At 39.4% G+C, this 24,129-nt stretch overlaps 1 non-coding gene and 1 pseudogene across 1 annotated transcript; one reads left to right on the top strand and one right to left on the bottom strand.

Annotated features, from left to right (window-relative positions):
- Window positions 1–1,758: 1,758 nt before the first annotated feature.
- Window positions 1,759–23,872, bottom strand: LOC143410552 (pygopus homolog 1-like; annotated as a pseudogene).
- On the top strand, window positions 4,463–4,535 carry Trnaa-ugc (transfer RNA alanine (anticodon UGC)). Its single transcript has one exon. It is a non-coding gene; the product is annotated as a tRNA-Ala (tRNA).
- Window positions 23,873–24,129: the final 257 nt, after the last annotated feature.

Below are 24,129 nucleotides of genomic sequence, written 5' to 3'. Positions count from 1 at the left end.
ATACACAATGGAATTTTACTCAGCAATAAAAAAGAATAAAATCATGGCATTTGCAGGTAAATGGATGGAGTTAGAGAAGATAATGCTAAGTGAAGTTAGCTAATCCCAAAAAACCAAATGCTGAATGTTTTCTTTGATATAAGGAGGCTGATTCATAGTGGGATAGGGAGCAGGAGCATGGGAGGAATTGACAAACTCTAGATAGGTCAAAGGGGTGGGAGGGGAAGGGAGGGAGCATGGGGTAATTAATGATAGTGTGATTTGATGATCATTGTTATCCAAGTACAGGGAAGACATGAATCGGTGTGAATATACTATGGATACAACCAGAGATATGAAAAATTGTGCTCTATGTGTGTAATAAGAAAAAAAAAGGTACACTTAAAATATAAGGGCATAGGTAAGTTGACAGTAAAAGAATAAAAAAAAGACAAGCACAGTCTAGTGTTTGAGAGATGAGTGCTGCCAGGGAGAAAGGAAGACTTTATTCGGGGGCCAAAGAATGCAAAGAGGGAGCTCTGCTCATGAGTGAACTTCTCGGCTCCAGGGGACCTATGGGTTACAGATATAGCACACGCATAATGACAGGGATAGGCTAAGAAAGGGGAGGGATAGCTGTGTCTGTCCTGGGAATAGGTGAAGATCTTCCAGGAATGTGGGTGCCATCTCTTTTCACTGTTTGGTGTTTCTGGTCATGGTGGTTGGTTGGTGTCTTTAACCTTGAAGTGGAGAGAGGAAAAGGCTAGGCAAGTCTATGTTGAGTAAGCCTGTATTTAATTTTGGACAGAACATACCTTAGACAATCAAGATGTCTATGTCCAGTTCTGAATAGAATCTGACCCAAATATTAAGGCAACAAAAGAGGCACAGAATGAAGACAGAGAGGCTAAGTGTTTTTTGCTTGTTCAGCCACTCATCAGACATCTGCAACCCAAGTGAAGAAGAAGAATTTTCAAGAAAGGTGGACTGTAAGTCCTTGAAGAGTAATATAGGCATTGTTATATGGGTTATTGTTACCATAACCCACGAGTCAGAGGGATTATCTATTGGAGGCCATTATAAATTACAGGTTTATTTGAGTCATCAAAAGGCAGAGGGGTTGCTTTTCTTGGTGTGAATCCACTGACTGCAGATTGCTCAGATTAAAGCTAACACCCTATCTTAGCTCACAGCCCTAGATTCAAATGCAGCTCCTAAAGGTGGACATAACCTCCCTAGCCCCAAACAACTTGTTTTTCCCTTCTTTATCCTGTATTCCCCAAGAATCCTGCCACACTGAAAACTTTTGATGTATTTCCCTTTAAATAAAGATTCTGGGCCTTTTTCCTTGTTCAACTCCAATCCCTGCCAGGGCTGTAAAACCCACCAGGCCCCTGCTTTGAGAACTATTTTATGCCTTTTTTCTTTTTTTCCTTATTGATTACTTTCAGACTTTAATTTCCCTAGTTGGTTCACACCTCCAAGCAGGAATCTACTCTCTCAGTAGACAGTTGTCTACAGCAAAGCTAGTATATTAAGGACACTTCAAACACAAAACTACTGACCCCGTTCTTTTTTTTCTTTACCCCTATATATATTATTCAATTTACGAGAGGAAAGACAAAACAAAAGTGGCAGTAGCAATGATGTGAAATATTAATAAAAACTAAAAGGTAATGTTTTTGTGTGTGCATTCAAAAAATATAAGACATTAAATCCTGTATCACTGAACCTCTATAATACACAGATGTAAAACCCTGCTTTAGTTAATGCCTGTGATTAAGCATCACTGACCACTGCAGGTGGACCAAAAGTTTCTCTAGTGGGCATTAACTGGACATCTTCATCTTCCACACAGGTAGCACAGCCCCAGACTGCTTCTGCAGGTAGGAGGCCATACACTCTTTCAGTCATCCCAGTACAGGGTGATGAAACCAATTCTGAGGAGAGACCTCACATAAGATGGCATCCTGATCATCAGCCACTTCGTTTGTACAAATTCCACAAGGATACAGTGGGTTGAAGATGAATGTTCATGACAGTTTAGATGGAGACAGCACTTATTGCAGTTTTTGGTGGTACAAGCATCTACTGCTCCTCTAGGTGTCCTGGCTTGTTCTGGGTCCCATTTATAAGGCTGTTATTTGTAGCTTAAGTGCTACCCAAAGGCTGTTTTCTTGATTTACTGAATTGTTTTAACATTTTTAAATTCAATATTACTCTGAGTCACTGTATCCTCCATATTTAAGTGAGTGGGATGAACAGGCGAATTTTGATTGGTGATTTGGGTTCCTCCTTGACTAAAGTCTTGTTTTGGAGGTGGTGTTTTTGCCTGACCAAAAGTATTTGGGGATAGAATAAAGAATGATTAGACTCTAATGAAGAAGTAAATTTTGAATTATTCCCAATAATAAAATTAGATGCCAAATCAGAATTAGAATCTTGGCTAACATTCTGTGGAGGAATCTGAGGCTTTCAGAGGATTTTGTCTAAATATCGATTAGGCATGTTAACATTCTTAGTACATTATTATAAAATGGATTTCCCAAACTTGAATTATTGTGTGACCAAAATTTTACAGCATGAGGTGGATTAAAACCCATGCCCATAGGATTCTGGGGAAATGGATGTGGCTGATTCATTGAGTAAGGATCACAAAATTGGGAAGAAATTCTTTGGGGGCAACATGAGGTGACATTCTGAATGCCATTTAGCTTCCAAAGGCAGGATAACCAGGGCTGAGACACTGATGTGATGAAGATTGTGGTGTAGGAAAGAGTGTTGTAGTTGTCGTCAAATGGATTAGCAGTCACTAGATCATCAAGGGTTTGGATTTGGTGGAGGAACATACTCAGACAATGGAGAAACAGGTTCCTATGTATTTGTCTTGTATTTTTTCTCATGTAGGCTTCCGAGTGCTACAACTGGTCCTCTTAACCCATCCAGTCCACTACTGCCACCTCAAACTCTCTTCAGAGAAATGGGATCCTTCTCCTGTTCTGCTGGCACTACAGAACACCAGGCATGATTTCTACCACCCACCCCAGGCTGCAGGGATCAGTCTCTTTGCTGTGAAAGGTATCGGCTTCTTTCCTTGATGGTATGCTGAAGCTGAGAGGTGCAGCTTATGGTGGCAGGGATGTGGGCCCTGATCACCTAAGTCTTGGAGTGAGCAAAAGATTTAAACATGTACTTAACCAAAGAGAGAGAAATGACCATCAATTACATGAAAACTCTTGAAAGCCATCATCAGGGAAATACAAATTAAAGCCACTGTGAAGCACTACTATACACACTAGAAATGCTAAAAATTCTAAGATGATGATATCATACGTGGTCAAGACTAGGAGTAATTGGAAAATTTATGTTTCGCTGCTGATTTGCAAAATGGTATAGACACTTAAACAACGTGGCAATGTCTTAATAAAATTATGTGTATGTTTGCTATATGAACCAGCAGTTCCAAACCTAGAAATGTATGCAATATAAATGAAAGCTCTATCCAAAAAATTGTACATGTATGTTCATGGAAGATTTATTCATAAACCCCAAACTGAAAACACCCAAAATTTCTACCAATGGGTAAATAAATTGTAGTGTTATCTGTTGTCGTGTATTTAAAACAGAAACTGTCTATAAAAATAGCTTGAACCAATAAAAAAAATCGTGGTGTTATTGTGATGGGATGCTACTTAGTAGTAAAAGAGAATGAAATACTGACATACACTGCAAGAATTAAACTCAAAACTGGTGACTGAAAGAAGGTAGAATCAGAAAAATAAAACCTGTATAATCCCATTTATATGAAAGCCTAACGACTAGAAAATCCCAATCTATATTGACAAGAGTCAGATTTTTAGTTTCTTGGAGACAGAATTGGCAGAATTGTCTGGGAAAGAATAGGAAATCATTGTGGGTGATAAAAAATGTTCTATGTTTGGTTTTGGTGGTAGTTATACAGGTATACAAATTTGCCAAAACTCACTAAAATGAACTTGTGATACATAAACTATTTCTCATTAAAGGAGATACAAACAATTGGGTCCAACTAAGTACATACTAATGAAGAAATATACAGTGATAAATATAAATCTTAATTTATTTGTTATCAGTTTTTTTTTGTTTGTTTTTTGTGGAGCTGGGGATCGAACCCAGGGCCTTGTGCATGCAAGGCAAGCACTCTACCAACTGAGCTATATCCCAAGCCCTTGAAATCAATTATCTATGATTTGATTCTAAGAAGCCAGAAAAAGAATAGTGAATCATATCCAAATAAAAGAAAATGAAAGAACATAATTAATGAAAAAGAAACTAGCTGTGTAGTACACCAGAAATGGTATTTGCAAAGATTAATAAAATGTTAAGTGCCTATAAAGCTTGAAAAGAGAGTATTCAAATATTGCGAATGTAAGAATTGAAAAGGGGAATATTACTCAAATCACAGCTATTAAAACTATAATAATAAAATATCATGAGCTGGGCTGGGGATGTAGCTCAGTTGGTAGAGTGCTTGCCTTGCATGCACAAGGCCCTGGGTTCAAACCCCAGCACCACCACCACCAAAAAAAAAAGATATTCCCTTCACTTAACCACTGACCAACTGAGGTTGGAAAATATTTAAAAAAAATAAATAAATGCATTAGAAAGAAAAAAAAATATCATGAGCTATTTAAAGTCCAAAATTGTATGATTTGATAAAATATAGACAAATTACAAACAAAGAAAACCTTATGCAGGGATAGAATATTTCAATAGTCCTATGTAGTAAAAAGTTAGATTTATAATTTTAAACATTTTCTACAAAGAAAACTCCTGCTCATTTATGTCAACTATAATACCAATAATATCAATCTTACATAAACTTTTACGGAGATGCAAAAGCAAACACAAAACAAGAAAAAAATTGAATAATTCTCACACCATTTTAATGAGCTTACCATAATGTGAAATAAAGTCAAGTAAAGCTATTACAGTCAAGGAAACAGTGTGAAACATCACATGGTACCCCACAGAGATGTACAAATTTTATGCATCAGTTAAATTTAAAAATAAAAAAAACTAAAAAAGGAAACATATAAGACAATATGGAGAGACATAAAACCCTATTAAAAAATTTAAAATTTGACAAATCTTATACTAAAGTACATTAAGAAGGTAATACATAATGTTTGAGCAGAATCTAATTTAAGAATGCAAAGTTGCTGTAATATCCAAAAATAAGTCCACATAGCTGGTCACAGTGGTGTATGCACGTTAATCCCAGACACTTGGGTGGTAGAGGCAGGGGAATTGAAAGCTTGACACCAGCCTCAGCTATGTTGAAGAAATCCTGTCTCAATTTTTTTAAAAAGGGCTAGGGCTGAGTGGTAGAACGTGCCCATGTGTTTAATTCCAATAACTCAAAAAATAAATCCACATAGACAAATTTTGAGAATATTATGCTAAGTGAAATATCACAAAAAAGACAAAGTTTATGATTATCCTTATATTAGGGAGCTAAAGTATTCAAATTTGTAAAGACAGAAAATAGAATGGTGGTTTCAAGGGGCTGGGAAGTGGAGAAGTAGAGAATGGTGAATTGTTGTTTAATGGATGGTGAGTTCTGGTTTTGCAAGATGAAAAGAGTTCTGGGAAGGATGGTAGTGGTGGATACACAACAATAGGAATGTCATTAACAGCACTGATTGTATAAAAAATAATGGTTAGATGACAAAATTTAATGTTATATTACACCACATTATTTAATGTTATATATACACCACAATTTAAGAAAATTTTATGGAGCAAGGCATATAATTCAATCACAATAATAGAACTTGAAGACTTATTCTTACAGTTGCAAAACAAGTATTTAATGAAATTCAACAACTGTCCATGATAATCAACCTCAGAAAACTAGGATTTGAAGAAACTTCCTTAATGTGATAGACATTATCTAAATTTACCTCATCTATACTAATGATAAAATAATTTGTTTTCCTTTAGATTTGGAGGAAAAGAATGCAAAAATGTATACTATCTCTACTTCTAGAGATCCTAGCCAGTACAATGGAGAAAAAAAATGGTATAAAGATTATAATGGAGGGGCTGAGGCTGTAGCTCAGTGGTAAAGTGCTTGCCTCGCATGCATGAGGCACTGAGTTCGATCCTTAGCACCCCATTAAAAAATAAATAAATATACATAAAATATACAACTAAAATATACATTAAAATTTTTTAAAAAATATTATAATGGATAAAGTAACCTGATTTCTACATATACACATGCTATTTATGATAAAGTAAAAACTGAAACATAGAAAGTCCAAAAGAGTGAACAAACTATTATAAGTAACAAGTGAATTTAGCAAGTTAACTGGTTATAAGACTGGCTTTTAAAAAACCATGTACATATATACACATACATACAAAATATATTAGTTATATATACTGTAGCAACAATGAGAAAAATGAAATTTTAAAAATAGCATTTAAAATATCAAAAATATCAATAATTGCTATCCTAACAATACCACAACCGAAAATATAAAGCAAAACTTCTGAAATTGAAAAGAAAATGCAAAACTTCTTCATAGCTAAAACAAAAATTAGTGATATTAAAATATCTACAATAAATTCAACTTAAGCATGTCCATAAATTAAAAGTGTCAATATTGTTACTACATCTATTCTTCCAAAATTAATGTATGTATTTTAGGTAATACTAATCAAAACTCCCAGCTTTTTGATGTGAAATAATTTTTTAAAAATTATTCATAAATTGATTATGAAAATGCCAATGACCTAGAATAGCAGCGATGGTTTTGAACAAGAGGAAAAAATTAGAAAACATATACTAGCAGTTTTCATTAACTACTTTTGGTATTGGTATAATAATAAACTAACAGAACACTAGGACAGGGTAGTGGAGAGGACTTTCACATATATGATGATTTATCATACATGTTCCACTACATCTCAAGTAAAGAGGGGAAGATGTGTTTTCAATGAAAATGATGTTGAACAAATTTTATAATTATCTAATTGTCAACTGGTTCTCCACTCCTCTTGCTACATAATTTTTTTAGGTGGATCATAGACATAAAAGTGAAAAGTGAAACTGTAGATATATGAAAGAAAATGTAGGAAAATATTTTATGACCTTAAATTAGGGAAAGAGTTCTCAAACTGGGCATAAAAAATCACAATTTAAAAAAAATTACTCTTGGTCAAAATAAAGAACTTCTATTCATCAAAGTACATGACTTAGAGAATAATACGCAAGATTTGAAAGCCAGCCTCAGCAGACATGAGGCTCTAAGCAACTCAGTGAGACCCTGTCTCTAAATAAAATACAAAATAGGGCTGGGGATGTGGCTCAGTGGTTGAGTGCCCCTGAGTTCAATCCCTGGCACCAAAAAAAAAAAAAATGCAAGCTGTGTGGGGAGATTCTATTTGTAATACAAATATATTTTTTTATCTAACAAAATTAAGTACACACAGTGGTTTATTGTTAATGTACACATCTAAAAAATCAAGTTATATACATTGTAGGAAAGTGTTTTCTGAGAAAAATATTTCTTCCAGTTGGAAAATTCTTCCAATCCAGTTCAATGTCCATCTGTATCAGTGTCCACCTGTGTACTGTTCTCTACTGAGGGGCCTGAGGAGGAACTTTGAAGTGGGCAGATGGCTGTATGGGCTTTCTTCTGGTTGTGTTTAATGTTATTTCACACTAGTATATTTAGGGGTGCCACTTCCACTCAATAGATTGTACTCATTTCTCACATGTTTCACTCACTAATTCATCGACCTCTGAAGGGTCACTTTGTGTCCCCTTGGTCATCCAATCATCTTCATGACAAGATTGTTGACGAGTCCTTCATTAACTTTACTTACTTCTTCCGAGAGAATAGAACAGAGTTCTCTGGCAGCTTCCACTTTCCAAAGCACCAAACATATCCTGCTTTTTCAATTTTGTCACCAGTGCAAGCCGACAACAGTAAGCAACATATGCCAAGGCTTCCTGTTCAAATTTGCTGATACCCACTGTTCTGATACCCTTTCCTGTAGTCATCCAGTCCTGCTTCTCTGTTTCTTTAGGCAGGGAGAGCAAAGCTCAGCATCCAGGCACCCTACCAGGGCAGAGGGGGCAGCACCCTGAGGGCAGAAGCAGAGGGCATCACAGACTGCCTGCTGCCACCCTAATGCCTCTCCCTTGCCTTGTTCTCAAGGGACCCTGATAGCCAGGGAGAGCCTGGGCCTTGCTGTGATTTTTTTTTTTTTTTTGTAATACAAATATCTTAAAAATACCTTGCACTGAAAATGAAGTATCCTACAAATGAACAAAAAGCCAGAGTTCCTTTGGTTAAAGAAGGGTATTCATAAAGTCAATAAGAACCTGAAAGAGTTGCAACGTTATTAGTTGATGAGGATGTGTAAATTAGACTCCAAATGAGATAACAGTACACACTAGAACCAGGTATGTTACAGTTTGAATCTTGAATATCCCTCATAAGTCAATATGATAAAAAAGTGGTCCTCAGGATGGTGCTAATAGGAGATGATAAACCTTTGAGCACTGGGTCTTGTGGGAGGTCTGTAGATTAGTAGGGGTGGGCCCCAGAGAGAGACTACAGGACCAGGGCCCCTTTGCCTCCTCCTCCAGCTTATGATGTAAGCAAGTTTGTTCCACTACTTATTCCTGCCAGGCTATGCTGTCTCGCCCTGGACTCAAAGCAGCAGAGCCAATCAGTCGTGGACTGGACCCTCCAAATCTGTGAGACAAAACAAACCTTTTCTTTTTATAAGTTAATTCTCTTAGGCATTGCATTTGGGAAGAGAAAGCAACTAGCACATCAGCCGTGGCTCCTTATCACTCCATTAAAACGGCCAAATCATGGGGATGCGATATCATCCCCATCCCCTAATCCAAAGGATACTCTTCAGTCCTTATGTCATTTTGACCTGCTAACTATGCTCCTCTTATTGAAAGGCTCTGCCTAAGAGATTTATCTGTTTAATGATATTTAGCTGGACATTGTTGGGAGCTGCCCCACAGGAGCCGAGCACCCTTAGCCTAGAGTGGTGGATGTGTGGGGACTGGCTTATGCTGGGGTGAGTGGCTGCCCCTGGAAGCAGGTGGGACCACCTCTGCTCATCAGGGGAACGAGGCTCTGGGAGTGGGCGTTTCCCAGTGGAAGTGAGCTGCCTTCTTGTTCCTTTGTAATACTACTCTCTACCTTTTATGGATGGAATGTTCTATCCAATGGCTCCCCACAATAAATAGAGCTTCAGGACATGCCCTCTCTGTCTCTCTCCCGCCTCCCATGCTTGCCCACCTTGTGGGAGTTTACAGCTGGAGGCGGAGAAGCCATCCTGAAATGTCCCCCAAAAAACGTATTTTCTGTGTCTGTGTGATCTATTCGTGCCCGCCCCAATTCACCCAAGTGACCCTGGTTCTGTAGCCTGCATGGGATAGAGGATACAAGATATTATTGTTTTTCATTTTTGGATAAAAACTGCTGATTGATCTCTGTTCTCCAAGGTTGGCTTCTTTTTTTTTTTTTTTTTTTTTTTTTTGTCTATTTCCAAATAATACTGCTTTGAGCAAGATGATTGTGTCAGGTCAGTGGCGGTGACTTAGGAACAAAGCACCAAGCAGCCTGAGCACAGGAAAGAAACATCAATCAATCAGGCACCCACGGAAATGCCTGTCAACCAGCAGGGTCTTCTGGCCAATCCTGGATTTCAGCCAGTTCCCCCACCAACTCTAGCAGGACAAGGGACTCTAAAAATACTTTTTTTCCTGTCCCAAGCCCTTCCCTTCCTGCCGCAAGCTTCATAAAATTCCAGTCCAGTCAAGCTCCCACATGGTTTCTCCTCAGACCCTTCTTCTGTCCACTCTGTCGGTCTGATTGAGTTCCACCCTGGAGTGACATCTCAAATAAAGCCTGTTAGAGGCCTTTTTAAATCTGCCTCCTTTGGGTTACCTCCCATTGCCTGACCTCACAGTAAGTTTGAGAGAAGTCCCCCAAACTCAGAGAAATCCTCAGCAAATGAGAAAACAAAAAAAAAAAAAAAATTGTCTCAAAACTAAAAAAAGAAAAAGGACCAGGGATATAGCTCAGTGCTAAATTGCCCCTGGGTTGGACCCCATTACTTAAAAAATTTTTAAAAGAAAACAATAATAAACTTAGACCTGTATGGCATTTACCTTTCTAAGGAAAACTTAATCAGTCCCTCTGACATTGTGTGGCCAAAGAGAAATTGTACTGCACTGATTTTAAAAATGCAGACACAGGGCTAAAATAATGAATGATGAGGAGGTGCTGGGGACTAGTGGGATGGGAAGACGGAGTGGTTATGGAACCAGAATCAGGAAAATTCTCAAAGTTCTGAGAATGTACTTCATGCCAATAAACTGAATATTTTAAAAAATGATAAAATCTTCAATTTTAAAAGAAAGTAGTTTACTGAAAATATAAATACATGAAAGAAAAATAAGGAAAAAATGGCAGGGAAGGATACGGGCATCTTTTGGGTGTGAACAGGGGGCACTCAGTGGGTGCTGCTAGCTGAGGGGTCACCAGGACCTGTTGGCCTGAATCTGCCACTGTAGGTGTTTCTGGTTCCAACTCTCTCTCAGATGGTGGAGGTAGTGGAACAAGCATCAAAGGTGGCCCTGAAGCTGCAAGAGGAATAAAGGTCACCAACTATCCCTGTTCCTTCCAGAGAAAAAATACTTTATATGGCTTTTCACAGAGATCCACACACAAACCCACCCCTTGGAAGAGTTCCCAGAATGCAGCAGATAATGCCAGCTCTGCTCTCATTGCTCCTGCCCCACCCCTGTTTCTGGAAGATCTGCTCTGCATGTCCAGTCTGTTTAACCCCCTCCTGCTTACACTGAGCACCCCAGTGTCCTCAAGTTCAACTTCATTATCCTTCAGCTCAGGATTCTCGGACAAGGCCAGAACCATGCAAGCTTGATGCACCATGTGGTGGCCTGTCACGGTGACCTGATTCTAAGTATTGTCAGATGGATAGTAAAGCAAGTGTAAATTAAGGGGTCCGAGGAGACCATCCTAGAAGGAAGGGGGGCAGTAGCATGAGAGGCCTGGCCTTTTCTAACATGAGGTTAGTTTTCTTGGGACTCCACTATTCAGAGAAGCAGGCTGAGGCTGAGAGAGGTGCAGGGCCAGTTCTGGGACTCCTGTTTATGTGACCCTGTCACCCTGGGCAGGGTTTACCTTCCCAATATTAGGTCCAGCTTCTGTTGGGTGGAGGAACTTGAGATGGTGGACATGGAAGAGGGGTAGTCATCTAAGAAGGCTGGCTCCAGGGTCTCCACCAGGCTCCCCAGGGAGTTTGCCTGGAACACACATACCATGCTGATTTCATCCACCTCTGCAGCCACCTCTCCCTTCTGGGGTGGGACATTAAGGAGACACAGAGTCAGAGGCCAAACAGTGACCCTCCAGGCATGTCTGAGGCTGGTGTTCAGTGCAAAATGCAAAGCCCATAGCAGCTTGTTTCTGAGGGGAACAGGAGAGCCCCCAACATAATGGCTGGCAGAGTTCAAAGTGGAATTCCTGAAGGAATAGTTAGAAACTTTAGCAGGTTCATGTCATTTTGTTTGTTAGCTGATAAGAAATTCCTGCATTAGGAACATTATATCATGAGTCCCAAGAGAGCATCACCTTCCATGAGAAAATAGGCTTATCAAAGACAGGAGGGTCCTGAGGTGAAGGCAGCCAGGACAACATTTTCTGCGGCACCACTGAAATGGCTCCAGGAGAGGATGAGGTCCTGGTCCCACAGCTTTGGAAGTTTGAATGGCTATGGGAACTGACTCCACATGGACGAGTTGAAGCCCATGGGGCCACAGCTCCTGTTCTCAGAGTCTGGGCTGTGATCCTTGAGACAGCAAGTGAAAGAAATAAACCAAGTGGCAAAGAAAGGAATCAAGTGGTAAAATTCCCCTGATATTCTGGTTGAGCAGAGCCCAACTAATCCTGATGATGTGTAAGACTTGGAGAGTATGTGGAAGGACAGTCGGGCCACTACCAACAGGACACCTGGGTCTAGGAGTTATAGTCAGTTGGATGGCAGAATGCAAAATCATCAAAAAATTGAAGTAAAATAGTGTTAGTGTTGCTGTTCTGATGTTGTCACTAATTTGGGGACAGTGACCTTGCATCAGGCTAAAGCTAAGGCTGGCAGAGAGGGTGCTGATGGGCAAGGACTTGGTGCTCAGGTTCCTCCTGGTGTTGGACTATGTCCATCCATCTCCCGGTCCCACGAGGAAGGTGGTCAGGGTGGTGTCTGGGCTCTGAGTCCCCTGTGTTCTTTTTTAGGCCCTGTCTATGGAGTACCCTCTGCTCCCATACCCACACTGTGGCCCACCTCCTTCCCAGGGGTGCCCAGCCCCGCCTCTTCCTCCATCAATTTGGTGATGATGTTCCTGCTCCACCTCTCCTTGATGAGATCCTGTGGAGAGCATGTGTAGTAGCTAGCAGTGAGAACCAGGCCCTGCTTGGACTTTTTTTTCAGACTGTTTCTGCCCTTGTGACTTTCAGTTTCCCAATAATCATACAGACCCTGTGTCTGAGATTTCTATCCTGGGAGGACAGTATATGACACCAAGTACCCAGGATAAAGCCTAAAAATCCCATTCCCCACCTCCAACCCTGACCTGCGAATGACCATGACAGGACATCAGACTCACCGTCTCCAACTAGCTGCTCCTACCTCAGGTTCTAATTCCTCCAAATTCAGGAGGAAGGTGTGCAGGGGTACTCATGACGGTGGTCTGTTCTGTGTATGCTGAAGGAATCATTTCAGTCAAATGCTACAAATGGCACTCGGAGAGTGAGAGAACTCAAATTTTATTTTTACACCCATGGGCCCAGAGGAGATCAGACTCCAAATTCTGTGCCCCCAACACCAGCTTCTCACAACATTTGTAGGCTATCTGGTCTAGTCTATATGACAGAAGGCTGTGTGCTGGGTTTCTAGTGGGAAGATATATTTGGAAGCAGAGTGTGATAAGGGGAGAAAATGGCTATTCTCATAGGCCAGGTCTCCTGTCTTGGGGCAAAGCCTCAAAAGGAGCTATATTTATGCTTCAAAGGGGAGTAGTGAGATTCCTAGAATTAGTTATTTATAACCCAAAAGGTAGGGGCCTATCATTAATTAGGTTTCCTGAGAAAGCACTGACAGAAATTGAAGGGGAACTCACTCTTTCCCCAGGCACTAGTTTTTCTTATAACCAGGCCTAGTTTTGCCACCAATCACATTCCCCTCACCTGATGAACTTTAAACCCTTTTAAGGGGTATCATCTCTATCCATATACTCCAAGCTAAGCTGCTGGTAACTCTGGAGGCCCATTTCAAATTTCATGGCCTCTAAGTGGGAGGAGATAAAGTGGGTCAGCATGTTAAGAATACAGGGACCAAACAGGAGTGTCAGGAGGAGCACAGGGAAGTGTCCATCCAGCAGTAGGAGTCAGGAAGCCCAGCTCCCATATGGCTCCAGAGCTCCAAGAGTTAGCTAATTCCTGTCTCTTTTTTGTCACCTGCTCTCAATTGCTCTCAACTGTTGAACCTCATCCCTGGCAATCCCTGAGTGGTTTACATAAGAACAGCATTCCTCATTTAAAAAGAGGCAAAGTCCTTCCTTTCTAGCTGTTATCAAATCTAGCCGTCTTCAGTTTTGTAAGACTACTGAGAAGGAGAAGTCTAATTGGTCTTGTATGGCCACTAGCTTGATGTCATCTGCCGTGTCCCTGGATAATTGATTATAGAAACTAGCCTCAGATGTGTAGGTGGTGGATTTATCAGTATCAACTGCCTCTTTAACTGGAGAATGTTGTATCTACGGGCCTATTCCTGCAACTTTAATGGCAGTGGGAAAGGTTAATGTGACAATATGGGGGTCCCCACAGTTGGGTTGAAGTAGCTCCTTCTTCCAATTTTAATCCATACAGAGTCTCTGGCTGGTATGGGTGCACCTAGTGTCTGTGTGATAGGGGACCCCTCTTGTGAACATCTGTAGATGTCTGGTGAAGAGTCTTTCCTAAGGCCTGGAGCTGTTGGGACTGGCTAAGCTCGTCTATCTGATGAGGATCTCCTCTCAGTTTTTTTTATTGCAGGTGGGGGTGTCCCCAAAAGGATCTCAAACAGGGATACCTTGTGTTCCCAGGTGTACAGTGGGCCTGTAGGAGAGCTTTAGGGAGGAGATCTACACATGAAATCCCTGTTTCCTGACAGAGTTTAGCAAAGGTGTGGTTCATCCATTCAACTTTCCCTGAACCCTATGGTCAGTAGGTGGCATGTAGCTTCCCTTTGATTGCCAATATTAGGTGATGCTCTGGGTAACTTCCTGATGAAGGTGGGCCCATTGTCTGACTTAAAGGACAGGAGCAGGCCATATTTGGGGATTATTTCTTTTAACAGATCTTTGGTCACTTCTCAGGCCAATTCTGTTTGGGTGGGTATGGCCTCCAGGATCAGGATCCCTTGCTTGGTTTGACTTCCTTGAAGTCTACCTTATCTTCAAAAGGTAAAGTTCCAATGGCCTGGAACCCTGATGCTGGACTAGCCGCTGGTTAGCTTTGTTTTGGGCACAAGTTACACACCTCTGGCTCACTGACCTGAATGAAAATGAAAAGAGCACTTCAAAATTTGTGATAAGCCATTGAAGTCTACCTAAGAAGAAATCTGTAGAATTCAACACTTGTATTAGAAAAAAACTTTCCTTATTTTCTTTCAGTCATGTTTTATAGTTTCCAGAAGTTTTTCACCTGTTTGGTTAAATTTCTAGGTGTTTTATTCACACACACACACACACACACACACACACACACACACATATATAAATTTATTTATTTATTCTAATTTGTTATACATGACAGCAGAATGCATTTCAGTTCATAATACACATATAGAGCACAATTTTTCATATCTTTGGTTGTACACAAAGTAGAATCACACCATTTGTGTCTTCATACATGTACCTAAGGTAATGATGTCCATCTCATTCCACCATCTTTCTTACACTCTTGTCCCCTCCTTTACCCTCCCTTCCCTTTGCCCTATCTAAATTTTCTCCATTCCTCCCATGGTCCCCCATCCCAATTATGGATAAGCATCCACATATAAAAAATATTGGCATTTTGCTTTTTGGGATTGGCTTACTTCAATTAGCACAATATTCTCCAACTCCATCCATTTACCTGAAAATGCCATGATTTTATTCTCTTTTAAGCTGAGTAATATTCCATTGTGTATATATACACCACAATTTCTTTTTACATTCATCTACTGAAGGGCATCTAAGTTGATTCCACAATTTAGCTATTGTGAATTGTGCTACTATAAACATTGATGTGGCTGTGTCCATATAGTATGCTGTTTTTAAGTCCTTTGGGCATAAACTGAGGAGTGGGATAGCTAGATCAAATGGTGGTTCCATTCCCAGTTTTCCAAGGAATCTCCATACTGGTTTCCATATTGGCTAAACCAATTTGCAGTCCCACCAGCAATGTATGAGTGTGACTTTCCCCCCAACATCCTTGCCAAAACTTATTATTGTTTTCTTAATTAGCTACCATTCTCACTGGAGTGAGATAAAATCTTAGAGTAGTTTTGATTTGCATTTCTCTAGTTGCTAGAGATGTTGAACATTTTTTCATATATTTGTTGATTGATTGTATATCCTCTTCTGAGAAGTGTCTGTCTGTTCAGTTCCGTGGCCCATTTATTGATGGGTTATTTGGTTTTTTGTTTTTTTGGTGTTAAGATTTTTGAGTTCTTTATATATTCTAGACATTATTGCTCTATCTAATGTGCATGTGGTAAAAATATGCTCCCATTCTGTAGGCTCTCTTATCGCCTCATGGGTTGTTTCTTTTGCTGAGAAGAAGTTCTCAGTTTGAATCCATCCCATTTATTGATTCTTGATTCTATTTCTTGTGCTTTAGGAGTCTTATTAAGGAAGTGAGGGACTAATTTGACATGATTAAGTTTTGGGCCTCCTTTTTCTTCTCTTAGGTTCAGGGTTTCTGGTTTAATTCCTAGGTCCTTGATCCACTTTGAGTTGAGTTTTGTGCATGGTGAGAGATAGACGCTTACTTTCATTCTGTTGCATATTGATTTCCAGTTTTCCTAGCACCATTTGTTGAAGAGGCTATCTTTTCTCCAATATATGTTTTTTGCTCCTTTGTCTAATCTGAGAAAACTGTATTTATATGGGTTTATCTCTGTGTCCTCTATTCTGTACCATTGGTCTACCACTCTATTTTGGTGCCAGTACCCTGCTGTTTTTGTTACTTTTGCTCTGTAGTTTAGTTTAAGATCTGGTATAGTGATGCCATCTGCTTCACTCTTCTAAGGATTTCTGTAGCTATTCTGAGTCTCTTATTTTGACTGCTTTTTTTTTTATTTCTATGAGGAATTGCATTGGGATTTTGATTGGATTTGCATTAAATCTGCATTGTGCTTTTGCTAGTATGGTCATTTTGACAGTATCAATTCTGCCTATCCAAGAGTAAAGTAGATCTTTCCATCTTCTAAGGTCTTCTTTAATTTCTTTCTTTAGCATTCTGTAGTTTTCATTGTAGAAGTCTTTCACCTCTTTCATTAAGTTGATCCCCACGTATTTTATTTATTTTTTGAAGCTACTGCAAGTGGGATAGTTTTTCTAGTTTTTCTTTCAGAGAATTTCTCACTGATGTACAGAAATGCCTTTGATTTATGGTTTTGTATCCGGCTACTTTGCTAAATTTATTTATTAGTTCTAGAAATTTGTGGTGGAATATTTTGGATCTTCTAGTGTAGAATCATATAGTCAGCAGATAGTGATAATTTGAGTTCTTATTTTCCTATCTATATTCCTTTAATTTATTTTGTCTACTTGCTCTGGCCAGTGTTTCAAGAACTATGCTAAATAGAAGTGGTGAAAGAGGGTATCCCTGTTTTGTTCCAGTTTTTAGAGGGAATGCTTTCAATTTTTCTCCATTTAGAATGATGTTGTCCTGGGGCTTAGCATAGATAGCTTTTACAATGTTGAGATATGTTCCTAGTATCCTTAGTTTATCTAGTGTTTTGAACATGAAGGAGTGCTGTATTTTGTCGAATGCCTTTTCTGCATCTATTGAGATGATCATATGATTCTTATCTTTGAGTCTATTAATGTGATGAATTACAGTTATTGATTTCCATATGTTGAATCAATCTTGCATCCCTGTATGCAAGGTGCACTTAATTATAGCGCACTATCTTTTGATATATTTTTATTCAATTTTCCAGATTTTTATTGAGAATTTTACATCTGTGTTCATTAGATATTGGTCTTAAGTTTTCTTTCTTTGTAGTGTCTTTGTCTGGTTTTGGAATCAGGGTGATATTGGCCCTATAGAATGATTTTGGAAGTGTTCCCTCTTTTTTCTATTTCACGGAATAATTTGAGGAATATTGATATTAGTTCTTCTTTGAAGGTCCTGTAGAACTCAGCTGTGTATCCATCTTGTCCTGGGCTTTTCTTGTTTGGTAGGCTTCTGATGTCATCTTCTATTTCACTGATTGAAATTGATCTGTGTAACTTGTATATATCATCCTGATTTAGTTTGGGCAAATCATATAACTCTAGAAATTTGTCAATGCCTTCAATATTTTCTATTTTATTGGAGTAAAAATTTTCAAAATAATTTCTAATTATCTTCTGTATTTCTGTAGTGTCCATTATGATATTTCTTTTTCCATCATGGATGGTAGCAATTTGAGTTTTCTCTCTCCTTCTTTTTGTTAGCATGGCTAAGGATTTATCAATTTTATTTTTTCTAAGAACCAACTTTTTGTTTTGCCATTTTTTCCCAATTGTTTCTTTTGTTTCAACAACATTGATTTCAGCTCTGATTTTAATTATTTCCTGTCTTCTGATTTTGGTGTTGATTTGTTCTTCTTTTTCTAGGGCTTTGAGATGTAATGGTAGGTCATTTATCTGTTGACTTTTTATGCTTTTAAGGAATGGACTCCATGCAATGAACTTTCCTCTTAGTGTCCCAGAGATTTTGATATGTTGTATCAGTGTTCTCATTTAACTCTAAGAATTTTTCAGTCTCCTCTTTGACATCTTTTGCAACTCATTTTTCATTCTATAGCATAATTATTTATTCTCCAAGTGTTGGAGTAGCTTATATTTTTAATTTTATCATTGATTTATAATTTCATTCCATTATGATCTGATAGAATGCAGGGTTCTCGCCAGTTGCCTGCACTGACAATTTGAGCTGGGTTCAAAAGAACTGGCTGCAACATTAAACTAAGAAAACAGTGAAGAAATCACACAACACATGGACATGAGTTTTTCAGGTTGAGGGTGGGACTGCTCTGTGACCTTTAGTTTCATCTGGGAAAGAGAGCATGCACCCAGAATATCTTTATTTTTTAGGGGGGACCCACAAAGGAGATTTGATGTAATGTTCTTCACCAAATAAGGAAGGGGATAATGTTTCAAAGGTGGAGTCTTGCTTTGTGATGTCTTGTGTTCAGCAGATTGATTGACATCCTGGCAAGTCACACCCATCTAAGGTGCTATGTGAGATCATAGGCAGAGCAAAAGGAAAGGCACACTTGCATCGCACACCCCAGTCAGGATGCAATGCCAGGCCTGTCCCCTCATAAAGCTCCAATGGGCATATCTCACACACATAGCCCATGGATGGCCCACAACACAGGGTAGTATCTCTACTTTTTTGTATTTGCTAAGAGTTCCTTTGTGGCATAGTATATGGTCTATTTTAGATAAGGATCCATGTGCTGCTGAGAAGAAATTGTATTCACTTTATGGATGAAATATTCTATATATGTCAGTTAAATCTAAGTTATTGATTATATTATTGCATTCTATAGTTTCTTTGTTTAGCTTTTTTTTTTTTTGGAAGATCTATCCCATGGTGAAAGAGGTGTGTTAAAGTCACCCAGAATTATTGTGTTGTGGTGTATTTGACTCTTGAACTTGAGAAGAGTTTATTTGATGAACATAAATGCTCAATTGTTTGGGGAATATATATTTATAATTGTTATGTATATTTGATGTATGGTTCCCTTGAGCAGTATGTAATGTTCATCTTTATCCCTTCTGATTAAACTTTGGCTTGAAGTCTACTTTATTTGATATGAGGATGGAAACCACTGCTTCTTCCCAAAGCCCATGTGAGTGGTTTTTTCTCAACCTTTCACTTTCAATCTGTCGATGACTTTTCCTGAGAGTCCCTTGAAGGCAGAATATTGTTGGATTTTTTTAAAAAATCAAATCCACCAGTGTATATCTTTTAATTGGTAAGTTTAGGCCATTGATATTCAGGGTTATTATTGAGACATGATTTGTTTTCCTGGTCATTTTTGTTTATTTTTAGTATTCAATTTGACTTGGTTTCTCCTTTGATTGGCTCTCCCTTTAGTGTAATACCTCTCTTTGCTGATTTTCATTGTTGTTTTTCATTTCCTCCTCATATTTTGCCAAGGATGTTGTATAGTGCAGGCTTTCTAGTTGTAAATTCTTTTATCATGGAAGGTTTTCACTTCATCATCAAATCTAAAGCTTAACTTTGATGGATTCTTAGTTGGCATCCATTTTCTTTCAGAGCTTGGTAAATGTTGTTCCAGGATCTTCTAGCTTTCAGGGTCTGGGTTGAACAATCTGAAGATATCCTGTTTTTTTTCCCCTATACACAGTCTGATTCCTTTATCTTGTGGATTTTTAAATTCTCTCCTAATTCTGTATGCTAGGGATTTTCATTATAATATGGCTTGGTGTAGCTCTGTTGTGATTTTGTACTTTTGGTGTTCTGTAAGCTTCTTGTTTTTGATTTTCTAATTCATTCTTCATGTTTGGAAATTTTTTCTGTATAATCTTTATACCTTTATTTTTATTTTTTTGTATATGGTGCTCAGGTTCAAACTCAGAACCTCAGATGCACTAGGTGAATGCTCTACCTCTGAGCCACAACTCCAGCCCTCTGATATAATTTCACTGAATAAATTGTTCATTCCCTTGGTTTGGAACTCTATGCCTTCTTCTATCCCAATAATTCTTAAATTTGGTCTTTTTTATGTTATCCCATAATTCTTGAATGTCCTGCTATGGCTTCTTACCATCTTCACTGTGTGGTCACCATTCTTTTCAAGATTATATATTTTGTCTTCATTGTCTGAGGTCCTGTCTTCCCAGAGATCTAATCCAACAGATTAGATCAAGTGGTGCTTTCTATTGAGTTTTTAGTTGATTTTTTGTTTCTTTAATTTCAAGTATTTGTTTCATTTTTTTCAGAACTCTATCTCCCTATTGAAGTAATCTTTTGCTTTCTGTATTTGCTTATCTAGCTCTTTACTGAAATGATATTTTGCTGCCTATATTTGCTCTCTTATATCATTCTTTAATTCACAGAAGATTCTAATTATGTACATCCTGAACTCTTTCTCTTAATTTCTTCTGTTATGCTGGCCATGGATTCTAATAAGGTAGTATCTTGGTTTGTTTGGAGCACTTTCTTCCCTTGTTGTTTCATGTTGTTGTGTGTCTTCCCTTTTAGCACTGCTGATCTGAGGCATTATTATTTTTACCCTATAGGCTTATAATGTCCCTTCAGGGTTCCAAAACCTCACCTTTGAGGGGAAGAACAATGTTAACAAATCCCAATACAAACAATATAAAACTGTAAACCAAATAGATGCTATTAAGATGTTTACAGTTTTGTCCCAATATACAGAAATGGTGAGTTCAATTATTATCTACAATATTAACAGTAGATTTGCAAAACTGTCTACAATTTCTGATAGCAGACAAAGAACTGGGGGTGAGGTGTAGAATGAGGTGTTGAGGGGGTAGGAGGTGAGGAGATAGAGTTATTAGATGTTAGAAAGTGTGAAAGAGAAATCTAAAGAACTTGGTTAGTAGCAGGAGGAGAGAGAAAACACTTTGTGGGAGACAAGTAAGTGGGAGGACAATAGAGTAAAAAAACAAACAGAAACATTAAGAAAAATGTAAAAATAGGAGATAAGGGGGTTGAAGTCATGGCTTAGTGGTAGAGCACTTGCCTGGCATGTGTAAGGCCCTGGGTTTGATCCTCAGCATCACATAAAAATATATAAAAGATCCACTGACAACTAAAAAATATTTTTTAAAAAGAGATAAAAGAATGTACAATACAACTATAATATACTATTCCAACATCCCAATCCCCAGTAGACTAATTCATGAAAAGTACTTGGTTCACTAATGTTGGGGATGTGTGTGTGAGAGAAGAGAGAGAAAAAAATATTTAAAAATATTGAAGGAAGATACATGAATTGTTTTTGTTGGAGATCAGTGTCTTTCTGCTTTCCTTCTCATCCAATAGGTGGAATTGTCTGTTGTTTGCTGGATCTCCATTCTCAGAATGGTGGAGGTTATTAGGGTGGGAGGGTTGGTCTTGCAGGTAGAGCTCCTGGATGTGGGGTAGAGCACTTGCTGCTCCCTGATGGGAGATTGCACCCCAAAGGATCTCTTTTGGGGCCCACTCATGTGATGTGAGCCCCTTGTCTTATCTCCCAATATCATGTGTAGACCTCACAATTCCTGGTCTCTAATTTAATCTCTCACTCACCCACCTCCCTTTCTACTTCCCAACTGGGAACCTTTCTCTCTGGAGATCTTGTGGGCTGTGCTCTGGGGCTGCACACCTGTCATGGAGAGCTGTTTTGTATTGAGCAGTTCAGAGCCAGGTTTTGCACGCTTGGAACTGGCAAGCACTGTGCTGCATTAGCAGCTGCCAGGGAGTGGGGCAGTTGGGGACTAAAGTACCTTGAAATTGTTTCTAAGCCCCAGCCAGTGTTCCAAGATGGGGATTGTCCCAACTAAAGATGGCAATGAAAGTGTCCCAAGATGGAGGTGATTGCTTTCAGTGATGGGGTGTTGGGCTGGGTGAGTTCGGGTAGTGGCATGGGTGGTGTGTTCAGAGATGCAGCTCTGTGGCATGTTGTGTTGTGGCTTGCAGCTGTCTCCAGACCCAGGTGCAGGCTTCCACATGTAGGGAACTATGGCAGCGGTTGAAGTATCCCAAGATGGAGGCGACTGGGGGAGCCCCATGTTGGTAGATGGGGGTCCACTTGGGATTGGCAGCTGGAGTTCCCACACATGGGCAGTGGCAGGGTATCCTGCATGGGAGCAGCAGCTGGGATTCCTGCACAGGTGGGCAGCCTGTGTCCTACATGAGTGCTGAGGTCGGTGATCCTGCTTGGCGCCTGGAGGTCCTGCATGGCCAAGTGGCTGGGAGTCCTGCACAGGAGCAGCTGTTGGGGGTCCTCTAATCACTCAGAGAGAAACAATATTCCTACAGAGTGACCGAGAATGCAGCCTCCCTCTAGTCTATCATCTCCCTCTAGCCCACCAAGGGATCCAGGATCCTTCCTGGGATGCCTTGTAGGTGTTTTACTCTTTTTTTTTTTCAAAGAGAGAGAGAGAGAGAGAGAGAGAGAGAGAAAGAGAGAGAGAGAGAGAGACAGAGAGAGAGAGAGAGAGAGAGAATTTTTAATATTTATTTTTTAGTTATTGGCGGACACAACATCTTTGTTTGTACGTGGTGCTGAGGATCGAACCCGGGCCGCACGCATGCCAGGCGAGCTCGCTACTGCTTGAGCCACATCCCCAGCCCCGTGTTTTACTCTTTTTAAGTCTGGTGCAAATAGGAATCCTTTCTTAATTTCCATTCAGATTTGTTCAGTGCTTGTATATAGAAGAGACCATTGATTTCTGTGTGTTGATCGGGTCCTCTGCAACTTTGCTGACTTCATGTGCTAGCTTTGGTAGTGTTTTGGATTTTTTGTAATTTTCTGTTTGTAGGATCATGTCTGCGAATAGAGGCTTACTTCATTTCTGATCTGCATTCCTCCTCTCATCCTCCTCCTTGCCTAGTTGTTCTGGCCAGTGCCGCAGGCCAGCACAGAACAGTGTTGAGGGACGGTGGCATCCTTTTGTTGTTCTTGCTCTTCAAGGACAGTTTTTAGTTTTCCAACTTCTGAGTTCCTGTTAGCCCAACTACAGGTTTTCCTAGTCACCCTTTGTAAGAGTGAGGAAATTTCCTTCTCTTTGTGTTGGGAGTTATTAATAACGAGACATTAATTTCTTAAAGGCCTTGTTTTCCTTTTTAATAAACTGTGATGTGTTTTATTCTTACTGGTGCTGATTTCTAAAGCAAGGACCTGAATCACAGTCAGTGGGTGATGCTGGAGGAAGAACTGACATTATTGTGGTGTGGAGCCCTTACCTCTTATTAATGTGGAAGGTACCACTGTTATGCTATTGAATTATTTATTAACTGTGCATATATAAAAGGCCAGGAGGTTATGGTGTGGCCAGGTAAGTCTCACATGAGTTGGTGCCTTGGGTTAAATGTTTACTTTGGCTTACAAACTGAAAAAAATGCTATTGATCATTTATCAAAAGATTGGTAACTGCTCAGTTAAAATGTGCAGCTCTCTGTTGGTGACAAATATAGGAAATTGTTGTACAAGTAATGTAGGATACAAACTTGATAAAAATTTCAAAACATACATCAGAGGCCTGAGGTGTAGCTTAGGTGCAGAGCATATGTTTATCATGAAGAAGGCCCTGGGTTCCCCTCCCACCAACACACACACACCCAGACCCACACATATTCACCTTGCAGAAATCACAGATTTTCTCCCTTCATAAAACCAATGCACTTGCTGCCTGTTAGTTTAAAGGAAACTAGAATGAGCACCTGTGAGCGAGAGCTCCATTTGAGAGAGCCATGTGACTGAGTACCTTGGAAGCCTCCACTGGGCTTTCTCTAGCCTCTTTCTTCTCCACATAGGCTGAGAGGTTGTCACCAGCCTGAGAATTGTCCATTCTTGTCTTCTTGTTCTCACTGTAATGAGAATGTGTTTCCCAGTGCTTTATTACTTTACTTGGCTTGTTGTTGAAATTACCATAAATGATTTCTCTGGGTACTCTTTTGTTCAGCACTTGGTTGAGATTTACCTGCTCAATAATATGGGGATGAACATTATTATTTTTCACTCTTGTATGATCTTCCCTGGTATACCTGTTACACACCTGATTTAGCTACTCTCCAGGCATTGAATATAGAGGATTTTTTATTTCCA

The sequence above is a fragment of the Callospermophilus lateralis genome, chromosome 11 (assembly GCF_048772815.1).
Source record: "Callospermophilus lateralis isolate mCalLat2 chromosome 11, mCalLat2.hap1, whole genome shotgun sequence".
In the NCBI taxonomy this organism is placed as follows: Eukaryota; Metazoa; Chordata; class Mammalia; order Rodentia; family Sciuridae; genus Callospermophilus; species Callospermophilus lateralis.
Note: the sequence above shows the minus strand (reverse complement) of the source record. Positions and strands in the feature narration are given on the sequence as shown.